Source organism: Lissotriton vulgaris, chromosome 1_1 (genome assembly GCF_964263255.1).
Source record: "Lissotriton vulgaris chromosome 1_1, aLisVul1.2, whole genome shotgun sequence".
NCBI classification, from domain to species: domain Eukaryota; kingdom Metazoa; phylum Chordata; class Amphibia; order Caudata; family Salamandridae; genus Lissotriton; species Lissotriton vulgaris.
The window spans coordinates 50,831,600-50,848,025 of record NC_141685.1 but is presented as its reverse complement, the minus strand read 5'-3'; the positions used below and the strand labels follow the sequence as shown (position 1 = coordinate 50,848,025).

Below are 16,426 nucleotides of genomic sequence, written 5' to 3'. Positions count from 1 at the left end.
TATTATGAGAAGGTCTAGGCGGCCGAGTGTCCCTATTCGGAGGCCGAGAAAGCAGATATGATTAGGGATATCCCGATGCCTATTCTTTCAGACGACGACAGGGGATTCCTCGATTCTCCCCTCACCAATGATGAGGTGGCGCAGGCGATCAGGGGGGGTTTGTTCAGGTAAAGCGTCAGGCCCGAATGGGCTTCCTATTGAGCTTTACAAAGTCAATGCGAATAAGCTGGCTCCCTTTGTCAAGGGTATGTTTGTGGAGAGTAGGGGGAGAGGACGGCTTCCATATGATCAGCGTGTGGCGAATATTATTGTCCTCCATAAGGAGGGTAAGCCGAGGACTGAGTGTTCATCCTACAGGCCGATCTCTTTGTTGAATGCCGAACCTAAAATTTTGGCGAAGTTGTTGGCAAACCGCCTGGTTAAGGTGATTACTACACTGGTGCATCCCGACCAATCGGGTTTTATGCCCCGCCGTAACACAGCTCTCAACTTGCGCAGGTTACACGGGGTAATTGGTGGGGCTTCGCAAATACACGAGCCGACAATATTGCTCTCTTTGGATGCCACTGTGGCCTTCGACAGGGTGGAGTGGCCTTATCTGTTTGCTGCCCTTGGTAAGTTGGGGATAGGCCCGGAGTTCATTTCTTGGGTTCGCCTCCTGTATTCTGGTCCACTGGCCCAAGTAGTCATCAATAATCACACGTCGTCAGATTTCGTGTTGGTGAGAGGCACCAGGCAGGGCTGTCCTCTCTCCCTGTTGCTTTTTGCACTGGCGCTTGAGCCGCTAGCGGCCTGGGTTCGTTGGGATAGGTCGATCAGGGGGCTCCGATGGACGCCAGACTGGGAGGACAAGATATCTCTCTATGCAGATGATATTCTTTTGCATTTGTCCTCTCCTCGAGCTTCGCTTTTGGCATTTCTGGATGTCCTGGAGGTTTTCAGTAGGTACTCAGGCTTTTCTAGTAATTTGACGAAGTTGGTCCTGTTTGTATTGAGCGGTGATCCCCCGGAGGTCCCCCCGCGCTGTCCGGTTAAGTTGGAGGTCGCAGGTTTTAAATATCTAGGCATTTTTATATCCTTGGACCCCCGTAGCAGGTACTCTAATAACCTGTTGCCTCCGTTGGTTCGGCCCAGGCGTGATGTGGAACGCTGGAGGTCACTTCCTCTTTCCCTTCTTGGCCGAGCTGTTTTGTTCAAAATGATGGCTCTTCCTCATTTTCTTTATGCACTCCAGAATTCTATGGACCCGGTTCCGTAGTCGTACTTTAAGGTGGTCGAATCTCTCCAGAGACAACTTCTCTGGGAGGGGAGGCCCCGAATTGCGTATGCGAAATTGACGCTGCCGTGGTATAATGGCGGGATTGGCCTGCCCAATATCAGGAAGTATTATTGGGCGTCACAGCTGGTGGCGGTTAACCAGGCTGTGTATGGCTCGCCACTAGACCCCGGCTACATTATGGACCGTGGCCAGATTCCTGGAGGGGACTTTACTAGGGCGCTGTATGCTAGGCGAGGACGTTTTCCGGCGGTGGGACCAACGGCGGTGGCTGTTGGGGTCTGGCATGAGGCTAACCGCTCCCTTGGGTGGGAGGGGAAGATCACGTTGGCAACACCCCTCTGGAACTCGGACCGTTTTTGTCAGCCTATGGAAATCAAAGGGTTTCGATAAATGGGACCTAATTGGGATCTCCTGAGTTGGGGATCTATGGGGAACGGATGGTATCCTCCCATTTGAGACCCTGCAGGAACGATATCAGATGCACGGGAGCGAGAGGTTTCGCTATCTTCAGATTAGGCATGCGCTGCTAGCTAATATCCCCCTTGGCGTGGCGCCTCCGGAGGCCTCCCCGCTGGAGGATCGTGTACTAGATGGTCATCTTCCGACGAAAACGATTTCTCTGATCTACAAAAAACTAATTAACCATGCGGAGGATCCCTTGGTGGCCCTGAGAGACCAGTGGACGGCGGATGGTTTGCTCCTGGATGAGGAGGACTGGAGGGAGGCAGTGGCCTCTACGAGGGTCGTTGCCATTCAGATGAGGCTTCGGCTGGTCCAATTAAAGATTCTCCATCGCTGTTACGTGACCGGCCCCCGGTTGGTAAGAATGGGTTTGGCTGTGAGTGGCGAGTGCAGGTGAGGGGGTGGTGAGTCAGGAACTTTTTTTCATGTATTGTGGGATTGTGCTCTCATTCAGGGGTATTGGTCAGCTATTCATGCCAAGGTGAGGGAGGTGTGGGGAGTGGGGTTTGAGTTGGAAGCGAGGCGTTGCATCCTGAATGTCTGGGACCCGACTGATTTTACGTCTTATGGAAAGACGTGGGCCACACTGGCTCGTAGTATTGCGAAGCGTAATATAGCTCAGCTGTGGGGGGCGGTTCAGCCACCGACAGTCGGGAAATGGATGGATGATTTGGATTGGTGCATGTTCAGAGAGCGGGCTGTGGATGTGGCACGGGGTAGTCCCCAGAAATGGGGGAAGATTTGGGGGCCCTGGAATGCTTACAGGGGTGAAATATGCACTCCCCCGGTGGCCATGGAAGACCCGGAGGTGCTGGTGGATCCCTGATCCCGAATATAAATCTTATTGTTGATCCTTATGGAACGAGAAGATGTGAACAGATTTGTAATGCAGATTGCGGCTCAGTGCATTTATTGTAAGTGTATTATTTTTGTTTGTGTTTAATAAAAAGAATTTTTAAAAAAAATAACATCTGCGACAAAGTGCCCTCTTGTGGTGCCGGCCAGGCATTGTAGTGGTGGTGAGGAGTATAGCCCAATGATGAAGCATGTCACCTTCAGGTGAGTAAACGCAACTTGTCTTAAAAGCACATGCTTCCTAGGGTGTCTGCGTTCAGTTACGGATAATGTCTCTGGAACGAACCTCCGGAACAGTATACTGTAATTTGACTGTTTTATTTTAACAAATGTACATAGCAGATATTGGCCCTTCCTTGTTTCACAAAAATGATCGGATACCTGCCTTCGAGCGCACTTCTTACAGACGAGTATGGGGTTATCATGTTGCTGCTACAAGCTCCTTACCTGTGCGAGTTATCAGGATCGATGCAGGGAGCAGACCCAAACTAGCCACACATGGAGATCAATGACAAATACTGAAGAATTAACCGAGCTTCCAAGCTGGTGACCATTACATAATTGACCTTGAAAATAAAAGACACGTTTTTAGTATTCTGGTGACTCATGACCATAAAAAACAAAGATTATAAATTCAATATTGTGTCAAATACTTAAAAAATGGAACTGGGTGTGCTGAATCGGATGTTGTCCCAGGTCATGTGTGACACCTTACACCACTATTGCTTATGTGAGTTGTATTTTTTATTTATTTATTTATTTATTTTTTAAAAAGTTTTATATAGTGCTGGCTAAACCCGGAGGTATCAGAGCGCTTTACATGAGCATCAGATCATAGTTACAGGTTACATCATTACAAAGGTTACACAGTTCTTAGAGAATGGCAACATAGTTACATGTAAGGTCGAGATAAACAATAAGCACAAATACGTAAGGGGAAAAGCAGGCAAGGTGAGAGATTCCGGGAAGGGGGGGTTGGAGCACGGGAAGTAGACAGATAATGAGGACGGGAAAGGGGAGGGGTGGGTGAGAGACACAGCATGGGAAGAGGAGAGGAAGGGTGTTGGGGACACAAACCGGTAGACGAGTCAAGGCAACGTCCAAAGTCCAGTAAGGTGTGATCCCAGGGCAGACAAGGGGAGAGATTCAGGGGAGAGAGGATAGGAGCTAGGGAAGAGACAATAAGGAGAGACGAAAAGAAGTCTGCCTAAAGACCGACTGGGTAGGTGACGACCAAGGAGGGAATCCACGGCCCATCTCCTCTATAGCTAAACCAAGTAGCTCCATCGGGCGTCAGACAAAATAGTTCAGTCTCAATACATTGAGAGAGGAGGGAAGGAGAGACATAAATACAGGGTGGATGCGGTAGGAGACGACAGGAGAGACGAAAGGAAGTGTAACTATGTGGTTCAACAATAAACCAGAAAAGATCAACAAGTAAACATTATATCAAACAATCAGCAATACAATTAGGGGCGGAGAGAAAGGAGAGAGAAAGTAGTGGGGGTAGAGGAGGAGGGAAAGTGAGGATAAGGGAAGAGACAACCGTAGAGATGAAAGGAAGTCTGTCTAAAAACCGACTGGGTAGGTGACGACCAAGGAGGGAATCCACGGCCCATCTCCCCTATAGCTAAAACCAGGTAGCTCCATCGGGCATCAGACAAAATAGTTCAGTCTCAGGTGGCGAGGGAAGAGGTTCACAGAAAAACAGGGTGGGGACAAAGGACAGGCACAAGCGAGGGCAGAGGACAGAAGCTGGAAAGAGTAGGAGCGCAGGGGGGGGAAGGTTGGGGGAAGAGGGAGCACATATTTCAGCAGCCGCAGGTTCATTTCTTTTATATAGCGCTGGCTAGACCCGGAGGTATCAGAGCGCTTTACATGAGAGTCAACAATGTAACAGAAAAAGTTCAACAATCACACAAACCATTCAAAACATAAGCAATACAATTAGGAGAGGAGAGAAGAGAGAGGAAAGAGAAAAGTAGTGGAGGGGGCAGGGGAGGTGAGAAAGGGATGATAAGGAAAGAGACAATAAGGAGAGACGAAAAGAAGTCTGTCAAAAGACCGACTGGGTAGGTGACGACTAAGGAGGGAATCGACCACGGCCCATCTCCCCTATAGCTAAACCAAGTAGCTCCATCGGGCATCAGACAAAATAGTTCAGTCTCAAATAAATTGAGAGAGGAGAGAAGGAGAGATATAGATAGAGGGAGGATGCTGGAGGAGCCGACAGGCGAGAAGAAAGGAGGTGCAAAAATATACCAGAAAAAGATCAACAAGTAAACATAATATCAAACAATCAGCAATACATTAGGAGAAGAGAGAAAGGAGAGAGAAAGTAGTGGGGGGTAGGAGAGGTGAGAAAGTGAGGATAAGGGAAGACATAACCATAGAGACGAAAGGAAGTCTGTCTAAGGACCGACTGGGTAGGTGACAACCAAGGAGCGATGTTGGTTAAAATCAGAGGCCTGACGGAGATGAAGCATGACATGGCTCACTTAGCAGTGAGATGAATGACAGTTCCCCAGCCCTTCCGAACTTTGACCTACAGAGGCTCGTTGGCCATTCATATTTTTTTGCAACGACAAAGAAACTTATATTGCAGCTTGTGTCAACTGAAGAGATTAAACGTCTGGGCGTGTTTCATTAACTACTGACAAACATGGACAATCAAGCACCCAATCAGAATCAGCCACCTTCACACTCAGGAATTCTTGAGGCTTTGGAGAGGGTGAATTGCTTATGGTATAAGAGGAACACTACATCGACTCAAAGCTCACTTCTCAGGGATGTACTGAACTGCCAGCCTCATGGCACACTTAGCCAGCTTTTCACCTCCTCCTCCTCAAACTGTTGACCAGCTATCAGGGCAAATGAGCCTGCAGCAAAGCATCGCTGGCTTGGTTCCACACCGGACCAGGCAAGGTGGTCAACTCCATACTCCTCCAAGTCAGCAAGCACTCTGGTCGAGCCAGTCCTAACCCACATGAATGTTCCCCATCACAACTATTTTAATGGTACTAAGTTATGTTTCTGCCAAATGATTGAGTCAAAAATTGAAAGGTTTTACTATGAAGAGCTGAAAGAGAAATCAAGAAGTCTGCAACAGTACACAGGAGCATTATTTCTCTACAGCAGCAAATCATGTATGTGCCCTGTAGAAAGCATGTTTGAATGAAACATTGAATGCATTGCAGCCAAAAATCCATGCAACAACATAGAGTGCAAGATATTTTGTGTTATTATTCCAGCAGAACGAAATGCCATTCCTAATGTGTACGTAATTTTAAAGACAACCCCAGATAAATGTAGGGTCAGTGTTGTTCTTCTGCCTGTTAAAAGACTATCTCCATTAATGTGCCAGGAAATAAAACACTATGAGAAATCCTACTCTATGGCAGGGTGCTGCCTGCTACTATATTGCAGGTTACTTCCAACATAATCTGATTTATACATACATACTCCAGGGTGCTGCCAGCTATCGGGTCTGCACACAGCAGACTGGAGCCACTCAGGAAGGAGGTAGGCTCTACATTTCATCTTAAGCCCTTAGGTTACATTCACAGCCTGATGGGTCTGGAGAACTTTTTTCCTCGCTCTAACTGCGCCGAGCAGATGGACTTAGCCCAACATAGGCTGTGCTGTGTGCTGGGTGATGCCTGGCATCTTATTTTCGTTGGCGGGAGGATGAAGCTCTGATAGGAGCTACTACAAGAAGAGCAGAGAAACAGGACCACAGATCGCCACAGAGCGACAACTGCCCAGAAGCTGAAGAAAAAACTGTGAAACAGCAAACCTCCTCCACCCTGGAGATTCTCCAAGGTAAGCAAATGATGGTAATGACATGGAAACTGCAGCATTAAGGTCACACACAACAACATTGTTCCCTTTAAACCACAGGTAACAGCCTACAAGAAAAAACTAAACAAAAAGCAACAAAACTAGAAAATGCATTTCCAAATACTGCAAAAGAGTTAATACAAATGAACAATATTAAACTTTGTTGATACCTTAGTAATGTGCTCACTTCTTGGCTTCACTCCATCTGCAGTGATAACGCTCTGAAAGGAGAAAATACTACTGTGAGTCTCAGAGTCTTCAGTGTTACTGGTCTCAGTCACGAAGACTGTGGTGTCAGAAGATAACTTTCTCTTATTTGGCTTTATAGTTCCACCAGTCACGCCATCGCTTTTAGCAGACACGCTACTGTCAGCGGCATCATAACTTCAGGCAGATCAGCAGAGCGGATATCACCACTCACATTGGGTGAACAGACTCGTCTCTGCTACATACATCCACTCTGTTCTCAAATTTGCTTGGGCTGTCAAAATACAAAGAGCTGCAATATATTCTTCACACTTTCCTGACTACCTTGTTTTAAAAGGGTGTGACATTCAAGCGTGATTCTTGGTTCATCTGCAAGCTGAATATTTTGTAGAGGTTCTATTGCCACACAATACTAGTCCCACATTCCAGTTTGTCCACAGGGTGTTTCAACCCTGGTAGGTTATCAACTGCCTGTTTTGCAGATAATTTCAGATAGTTTCTGTAAGAAACTGAATTATTATTTGTTGTAGATGAGGAACAATCACAACCATTGTCAGAGTGAACTTTCAAAGCCGTTCAATTAATCTAGGATCAACCCCCTGGTACCTAAGCACCGAACAGGCAGGCTTAACTTAAGGTAATATGTAAAATATTTATGCAGAAACCAAAAAAGTAAAAGTCAAAATGCAAAACAATAAAAAACCCAAACGGAAATAGAAAAATTTAAGTAAAATGTATTGAACAAAATGACACTAAAATGACAAAATCCATTAAGGGGAATGAGATATGAACTGTAACGCTGTAAGAATCACAAGGGCCAATGGATGAGGGGGCCCGGGCATGGATTAGTCACTCTGGAGTTGACTGCCAAGTCAGAGGAAACCGGAGGCCATGGCCTGCAAGCACAAAGTGCAGGAATTAGAATTAGTGGTCCAAGAAGACATCTAGTGCTCCAGGCTCAGATAGGGCTGCTGGCCTACAGGGGGATTTACGACAGGTTTGGGCGCAAAGTACTTAGACCGGAGGTGGTTGCAGTCCCTGGTCCCCTTCTCACTGGCCTTCCCCACTCGGTGCTCCCCCACTCCCGGTCCCCAAAGTCAAAACCCTTGGTATCTTTCTCAATCCCTCTCTTTCTGTTCACTCACAGGTTAGTTCTGTTGTTTCCTCCTGTTTTTTCTCCCTCAGAACCATCAGGAAGATCTCTCGGTTCTTTTCTCTCCCCGCTCTAAAGATCATAGTGCTGGCGATGGTGTTGTCGCGCCTCGATTACGGCAACATCATTTACAATGGCGCGCCCGCCTACGCCATTCACCGGCTGCAACTAGTGCAGAACCAGGCGGCCCGACTTATTTATGGCCTGCCTAAATACCATCGGGCCACCCCTTTACTGCAGGCACTGCACTGGCTGCCGGTGAAAGAGCGGGCCCTGTTTAAACTTGGGTGCCTCACCTTTCAGGCTAGAATGGGTACAGCACCAGAGTTCATCTGCTCGGCTATCAAGCCTTACACCCCAGGGAGAGTACTTCGCTCCTCCCACCTGGCCCTCCTAACTGTTCCCCGATTCAAAAAGAAAAAGGCTGGCGGCACCAAGTTTTCTGTTCTGGCCCCTGTGTTTTGGAATTCCCTGCCCGCGGCACTTCGCACAACACCCTCCTACACTGAATTCAGGAAAAACCTTAAAACCTTCCTTTTCTCTCGTGCTTTTGCTGCCTAACTCTCCTCGCTTGCCCCACTCGCAATCTGAAGCGCCATGAAACCGCATGGTATAAGTGCGCTATATAAATGTTTTTAAATTCAAATTCAAATTCACTATTGAGAACAAGCAGCAGATGCCCAGCAGGGCAATAGCAGATGGTCGATGGTAGCAAGGCCCAGGCGAGACTGAAAGGGAGTGACACCTCTGGCCCTCACCATCATGCAACAGTGTATTGGAGCTCAGCTGGAGGACAAAACCCGATGAAAGCCACCCACTGGGGCTGGGACCCCCACAACAAGGCAGGCCGGTCTGGTGGTGTGGTAAGAGATATAGCAGCCATGTCCTCAGAGAGAAGCAAGAAGGATCAGAATCTAAAAAATATGCTGACCAAGCTCCTGATGACCGGCAGAGGAGAAGGGAGGATCTCCCCAATGACACAAATTAGCCAAGATGCAGACACCTCTGAAGCCCCAGTTACCCGCGCCTTTTTAGAGTCGCTATTTGGTGCATTACGAGGCGACTTGCAGATGCTGAAAAGGGACATAGCGGGGGAGATGAAGGAGATAACCGATGGAGGCCACACGTTACCAAACGGCATCAAAGTCCCGCCTTATGATAAGGCCGGACGTCGATGCCATTTGGGACCGCGTGGCCTCCATTGAGGATCAGGAGCAAGCCCGGGAAGAGGAGATGGAGCATCTACAGCAAGAGACACTCGGGCTCAAGGCTCAACATAGCGATCTCCAGGCACACACAGAAGACCTGGAGAATCTGTCTTGGCGAAACAACATCCGCGTTAAGGGAGTTCCCCCTAAAGAAGAAGGGCCAGACATCACACAAGACCTGCAGGGTCTCTTCAGGAACATACTGGGTGCCCCCACCGGATATGTTGGCTTACATTCCAGACTTTCAACTAAAAGAGTGAATACTACGGGCTGCCAGGGACAAGCAACACTAAGATATTAGGCCGACTCCATAGCTTTGTACCAGGACCTGGCTCTAATACCCCTTCAAAAGTGTTGGATGTTCCAAGTGGCAGCCGTGCGTCTTCGAAATCAAGGAATACTGTATTCTTTGGGTCACCCTGATTTTCATATGGCAGGGCAAACTCCTCCAGCTCAGATCCATGCAGGACACTTGCCAGGTGCTGGGCGTCGAGAATCCAATCCAGGAGGAGACAGAGGGCCCACAGACCAAAACTCCTCGAGAAAGATGGCATAAGCTCTACAGGAGGCATAGCACAGAGCGAGCGACGAGACCGGACCCCAAGACCATGGCACAAGAAAGAATGGTAGTGCTGGAGACATTGTCGAAGGAGACATTCTCTCATGATGACACCGTGAACGACTGAGGGATAGATAAGTGACATTTGTAAGGCTGGGTGGGCGGCGAAGAAGTCTGCGGGGAGCGTAGAGACACGGGGAGTGTAGAGACACGGGGAACTGGCCACACACGTTCCCAACTATTCCGACTTCCAAGGACGCACACGCATGAAAGGCGGGCCCTGGACAATTTGAGGTTAATGGGTTTCTAAGTTGGGGTTAGGGAGGGGAGGGGAGGGTGGAGAACGGGTATGCAGGTTAAAGGCATTGAAGAGAGGATCAAAGTGCAATGAAGGCCAGGCAGACGTTGGGAGCTCAGGGGGAAGAGGGATCACAGGGACCCAAATACTGGCCAAAGCTAGTGCACTCACTATGACACACTATTTCCCAGCCCACACTGAAAATTCTCACTCTCAATGCGAGAGGTCTCAACAATCCCAATAAAAGGAGGTCCATCCTTTCCTACCTGGATAACATGGAGGCAGATGTGTGCCTCCTCCAGGAGACACAGCTCCTCTCCAAAGATTGGCACAGGAACTATCTTGCTGGTTCTGGGAATTGGCTGAACCACAAGAGTCAAAAAGAGGAACTATCTTGTGTAAAACAGAGACCATCTGCTCTCTGGCTTGCAGTCAAGGACAAGTGGATGAGAGCAGCAGATCAGCACAGGAGAAGAGAACATGTAGTTAAAGAAGGAGGCGGGTGGAAGAGAGCAGCAGATCAGCATAGGAGAAGAGAACAGGGAGTTAGAGAAAGAGGCGGTGGAAGAGAACAGCAGATTAGCGCAGGAGAAGAAAACAGGGGGTTAAGGAAGGAGGCAGGATGGAAGAGAGCAGCAGATCAGCACAGGCGAAGAGAAGAGAACAGGGAGTTAGAGAAGGAGGCAGGGTGGAAGAGAGCAGCGGAGGGCATGAGGGTGGTAGAGTGGTAGAGTGAGGGCGGTATAGTGAGGGTGGTAGAGTGAGGGCGGTAGAGTGTGGGCGGTAGAGTGGCAGAGAGGGCGTGAGGGCGGTAGAGTGGTAGAGTGAGGGCAGTAGAGTGGTAGAGTGAGGGCAGTAGAGTGAGGGCGTGAGGGTGGTAGAGTGGTAGAGTGAGGGCGGTATAGTGAGGGCAGAGTGAAGGCCGTAGAGTGGTAGAGAGGGTGGTAGAGTGAGGGCGGTAGAGTGGTAGAGTGAGGGCAGTAGAGTGAGGGTGGTAGAGTGGTAGAGTGAGGGCGGTAGAGGGGTAGAGTGAGGGCGGTAGAGGGGTAGAGTGAGGGCAGTAGAGTGAGGGTGGTAGAGTGAGGTCAGTAGAGTGGTAGAGTGAGGGCAGTAGAGTGAGGGTGGTAGAGTGAGGGCGGTAGAGTGGTACAGTGAGGGTGGTAGTGTGAGAGTGGTAGAGTGAGGGCGGTAGAGTGAAGGCGGTAGAGTGAGGGTAGTAGAGTGGTAGAGTGAGGGCGGTAGAGTGGTAGAGTAAGGGCGGTTGAGTGAGGGCGGTAGAGTGGTAGACTGAGGGCGGTAGAGTGAGGGCGGTAGAGTGGTAGAGTGAGGGCAGTAGAGTGGTAGAGTGAGGGCAGTAGAGTGAAGGCGGTAGAGTGAGGGCAGTAGAGTGGTAGACTGAGGGCGGTAGAGTGAAGGCGGTAGAGTGAGGGCAGTAGAATGGTAGAGTGAGGGCGGTAGAGTGGTAGAGTGAGGGCGGTAGAGTGGTAGAGTGAGGGTGGTAGAGTGAAGTGAGGGTGGCATCAGTGCGGGCCTCGGTCACACCATAGACCAAACTTTGAGGCCCCCGGGAAAATGTTTGTGAGTACCTGTGACCTAGATCATCAAAAGGCGGGAGTAGTTAGACAGGAGGACAAAACAGAAGCATGAATCTCTAAAAGGCACAAACAGGAACCAATGAAAACAAGCATTGTCATAGCCAATAGGTTGCACCTTTGGGACCTTATAATTGTTTAGCCATGCAACAGTTGATGTTGTTTCACCAAGGATATTGTGCTGGATAACTAAACACTTATAAGGTCCCAGAGACGAGACCTACTGGCTATGCCAATGCTTGTTTACCTGATGGGCATTGGCTGACCGCTACCTGGTTACTGAGGCCCTAGTGAGGTTGAGGCATATTAGGGGGAGTTTTAGCCACATCAGATGATGCTGTGCAGGCCCAGGCCCAGGTACAATGAGGCGCAGTCGCTGCTGCCTGGAAGTGTGTTCTTTCACTTTCAATTGACGGGGCTGCCCCCCTTTACTCTGGTGAAAGCCAAAAACGGAATTCAAGTCGATCTTCTCCAGTCCTGTCAAGTATCACGCATCACATGTGACAATCACGCATTTCAGAGTGGTGTTCCGCAACACCGCACTGAAATCATTGTCACGCATTTACAGCTCGCCAGCTGTGTGCCACCGGCGGCGCCTGTGCACGCACCTGTGCGCCGGCTCTGCTTCTCTGAGAGAGGTGGTGCCAGCCAGCAGCTGCTTGCTGGGCTCTGAGTCAGAGTTCATAAATAGTTAAAGAAGATCCACTGACTGCTCTCAGCTCTGGGGCAGCTGCGAGCGCCACAATGTATCTGCCCAGGCAGCTTGTGCAGTCTCGTGCCTGGCTCCAGGCAGGCTGCATTGTAATTATCTCCTGCGGCGCCCCGCGGCTAAACGGACACACAGTGCGCTGCCAATGACCGGGGGCGGGGCCTACCCTCAGCAGTCGTTGCTCCTGGCTGTCAATCACACTGCGGCACTGTAGGGGGTGGCCGGGATAATTATCCAGATGTGACCGCCGTAGTCCCAGTAGTTGCTCCTGCTGTGGAATATCCGGATGTGACATGCTCTCTGCCTCGGCTCCCTCACGTCGTGGGACACAGGAGGAAGGAAGTGAGGTTGGTCAGAAGTGGCAGGGGACTCGAATCTGAGTCGAGTGAATCCTGCAGTGTCTGCGCATATTTGTTTGCAATGGTAGGTGACCGTAGAGCCTGAGGAGGAATGGACTCGAATCTGAGTCGAGTGAATCCTGTAGGGTCTGCGCAAATTTGTTTGCAATGGTAGGGGACCGTAGAGCCTGAGGAGGAATGGACTCGAATCTGAGGCGAGTGAATCCTGCAGGGTCTGCGCATATTTGTTTGCAATGGTAGGTGACCGTAGAGCCTGAGGAGGAATGGACTTGAATCTGAGGCGAGTGAATCCTGCAGGGTCTGCGCATATTTGTTTGCAATGGTAGGGGACCGTAGAGCCTGAGGAGGAATGGACTCGAATCTGAGGCGGGTGAATCCTGCAGTGTCTGTGCATATTTGTTTGCAATGGTAGGTGACCGTAGAGCCTGAGGAGGAATGGACTCGAATCTGAGTCGAGTGAATCCTGCAGGGTCTGCGCATATTTGTTTGCAATGGTAGGGGACCGTAGAGCCTGAGGAGGAATGGACTTGAATCTGAGGCGAGTGAATCCTGCAGGGTCTGCGCATATTTGTTTGCAATGGTAGGGGACCGTAGAGCCTGAGGAGGAATGGACTCGAATCTGAGGCGGGTGAATCCTGCAGTGTCTGTGCATATTTGTTTGCAATGGTAGGTGACCGTAGAGCCTGAGGAGGAATGGACTCGAATCTGAGGCGAGTGAATCCTGCAGCGTCTGCGCATATTTGTTTGCAATGGTAGGGGACCGTAGAGCCTGAGGAGGAATGGACTTGAATCTGAGGCGAGTGAATCCTGCAGGGTCTGCGCATATTTGTTTGCAACGGTAGGTGACCGTACAGCCTGAGGAGGAATGGACTTGAATCTGAGGCGAGTGAATCCTACAGGGTCTACGCATATTGGTTTGCAATGGTAGGTGACCGTAGAGTCTGAGGAGGAATGGACTCGAATCTGAGTCGAGTGAATCCTGCAGCGTCTCAGCATATTTGTTTGCAATGGTAGGTGACCGTAGAGCCTGAGGAGGAATGGACTCGAATCTGAGGCGAGTGAATCCTGCAGGGTCTGCGCATATTTGTTTGCAATGGTAGGTGACCGTAGAGCCTGAGGAGGAATGGACTCGAATCTGAGGCGAGTGAATCCTGCAGGGTCTGCGCATATTTGTTTGCAATGGTAGGTGACCGTAGAGCCTGAGGAGGAATGGACTCGAATCTGAGGCGAGTGAATCCTGCAGCGTCTGAGCATATTTGTTTGCAATGGTAGGTGACCGTAGAGCCTGAGGAGGAATGGACTTGAATCTGAGGCGAGTGAATCCTGCAGGGTCTGCGCATATTTGTTTGCAACGGTAGGTGACCGTACAGCCTGAGGAGGAATGGACTTGAATCTGAGGCGAGTGAATCCTGCAGGGTCTGCGCATATTTGTTTGCAATGGTAGGTGACCGTAGAGCCTGAGGAGGAATGGACTCGAATCTGAGGCGAGTGAATCCTGCAGCGTCTGAGCATATTTGTTTGCAATGGTAGGTGACCGTAGAGCCTGAGGAGGAATGGACTCGAATCTGAGGCGAGTGAATCCTGCAGGGTCTGCGCATATTTGTTTGCAATGGTAGGTGACCGTACAGCCTGAGGAGGAATGGACTTGAATCTGAGGCGAGTGAATCCTGCAGGGTCTGCGCATATTTGTTTTCAATGGTAGGTGACCATAGAGCCTGAGGAGGAATGGACTCGAATCTGAGGCAAGTGAATCCTGCAGCGTCTGAGCATATTTGTTTGCAATGGTAGGTGACCGTAGAGCCTGAGGAGGAATGGACTCGAATCTGAGGCGAGTGAATCCTGCGGCGTCTGCGCATATTTGTTTGCAATGGTAGGTGACCGTAGAGCCTGAGGAGGAATGGACTCGAATCTGAGGCGAGTGAATCCTGCGGCGTCTGCGCATATTTGTTTGCAATGGTAGGTGACCGTAATGCCTGAGGAGGAATGGACTTGAATCTGAGGCGAGTGAATCCTGCAGCGTCTGCGCATATTTGTTTGCAATGGTAGGGGACCGTAGAGCCTGAGGACGAATGGACTCGAATCTGAGGCGAGTGAATCCTGCAGGGTCTGCGCATATTTGTTTGCAATGGTAGGTGACCGTAGAGCCTGAGGAGGAATGGACTTGAATCTGAGGCGAGTGAATCCTGCAGCGTCTGCGCATATTTGTTTGCAATGGTAGGGGACCGTAGAGCCTGAGGAGGAATGGACTCGAATCTGAGGCGAGTGAATCCTGCAGGGTCTGCGCATATTTGTTTGCAATGGTAGGGGACCGTAGAGCCTGAGGAGGAATGGACTCGAATCTGAGGCGAGTGAATCCTGCAGGGTCTGCACATATTTGTTTGCAATGGTAGGTGACCTAGAGCCTGAGGAGGAATAGACTCGAATCTGAGTCGAGTGAATCCTGCAGGGTCTGCGCATATTTGTTTGCTAAGGTAGGTGACCTAGAGCCTGAGGAGGAATGGACTCGAATCTGAGGCGAGTGAATCCTGCAGGGTCTGCGCATATTTGTTTGCAATGGTAGGGGACCGTAGAGCCTGAGGAGGAATGGACTCGAATCTGAGGCGAGTGAATCCTGCAGCGTCTGCGCATATTTGTTTGCAATGGTAGGTGACCGTAGAGCCTGAGGAAGAATGGACTCAAATCTGAGTCGAGTGAATCCTGCAGCGTCTGCGCATATTTGTTTGCAATGGTAGGTGACCGTAGAGCCTGAGGAGGAATGGGCTCGAATCTGAGTCGAGTGAATCCTGCAGGGTCTGCGCATATTTGTTTGCAATGGTAGGTGACCGTAGAGCCTGAGGAAGAATGGACTCGAATCTGAGTCGAGTGAATCCTGCAGCGTCTGAGCATATTTGTTTGCAATGGTAGGTGACCGTAGAGCCTGAGGAGGAATGGACTCGAATCTGAGGCGAGTGAATCCTGCAGGGTCTGCGCATATTTGTTTGCAATGGTAGGTGACCGTAGAGCCTGAGGAGGAATGGACTCGAATCTGAGGCGAGTGAATCCTGCAGGGTCTGCGCATATTTGTTTGCAATGGTAGGTGACCGTAGAGCCTGAGGAGGAATGGACTCGAATCTGAGGCGAGTGAATCCTGCAGGGTCTGCGCATATTTGTTTGCTAAGGTAGGTGACCTAGAGCCTGAGGAGGAATGGACTCGAATCTGAGGCGAGTGAATCCTGCAGGGTCTGCGCATATTTGTTTGCAATGGTAGGGGACCGTAGAGCCTGAGGAAGAATGGACTCAAATCTGAGTCAAGTGAATCCTGCAGCGTCTGCGCATATTTGTTTGCAATGGTAGGTGACCGTAGAGCCTGAGGAGGAATGGACTCGAATCTGAGTCGAGTGAATCCTGCAGGGTCTGCGCATATTTGTTTGCAATGGTAGGTGACCGTAGAGCCTGAGGAAGAATGGACTCGAATCTGAGTCGAGTGAATCCTGCAGCGTCTGAGCATATTTGTTTGCAATGGTAGGTGACCGTAGAGCCTGAGGAGGAATGGACTCGAATCTGAGGCGAGTGAATCCTGCAGGGTCTGCGCATATTTGTTTGCAATGGTAGGTGACCGTAGAGCCTGAGGAGGAATGGACTCGAATCTGAGGCGAGTGAATCCTGCAGCGTCTGAGCATATTTGTTTGCAATGGTAGGTGACCGTAGAGCCTGAGGAGGAATGGACTTGAATCTGAGGCGAGTGAATCCTGCAGGGTCTGCGCATATTTGTTTGCAACGGTAGGTGACCGTACAGCCTGAGGAGGAATGGACTTGAATCTGAGGCGAGTGAATCCTGCAGGGTCTGCGCATATTTGTTTGCAATGGTAGGTGACCGTAGAGCCTGAGGAGGAATGGACTCGAATCTGAGGCGAGTGAATCCTGCA

The 16,426-nt window shown here is 49.9% G+C and overlaps 1 protein-coding gene across 1 annotated transcript in view; it reads right to left on the bottom strand.

Annotated features, from left to right (window-relative positions):
• The window catches only part of LOC147737202 (uncharacterized), a 92,123-nt gene that overhangs the window by 69,926 nt on the left and 5,771 nt on the right, over positions 1-16,426 (bottom strand). Inside the window, exons 2-3 of the mRNA XM_086919149.1 lie at positions 6,607-6,657; positions 3,044-3,162 (exon numbers count right to left, since the gene is read on the bottom strand). The gene's annotated coding sequence lies outside the window, so the exon portion shown is untranslated. The remainder of the gene's footprint in view (positions 1-3,043; positions 3,163-6,606; positions 6,658-16,426) is intronic.